A 312-nucleotide genomic window follows, 5' to 3' on the forward strand; every position below is an offset into this window, starting at 1 on the left:
TATTCATGAGGAAGACACAAGATGGGGCAGCTAACAACAACGCGATGCATTGTGGGAAATGCATTTAGCGGCCTTGTGTCGTTTCAAGTTCTCCCTCCTGGTGTACAAGTAGTCAGAACTACATTTCCCAAAATCCTTTTCGTGAAAGTCTGTTCAACAGGGCGGTGAAAAAGCAAGAGGCGTAAACATAGCTCCTATAAAATGTCCAAGTACGTCTGCTTCCCTCACTGCTGTCACGTTTTCCATGATTGTAGCATGTACAGTAGTTTTAAACAAAACTTTTATTGTACTGTTTTTGTATATATATATATA

Source organism: Austrofundulus limnaeus, unplaced genomic scaffold, assembly GCF_001266775.1.
Source record: "Austrofundulus limnaeus strain Quisiro unplaced genomic scaffold, Austrofundulus_limnaeus-1.0 Scaffold6, whole genome shotgun sequence".
Lineage (NCBI taxonomy): Eukaryota > Metazoa > Chordata > Actinopteri > Cyprinodontiformes > Rivulidae > Austrofundulus > Austrofundulus limnaeus.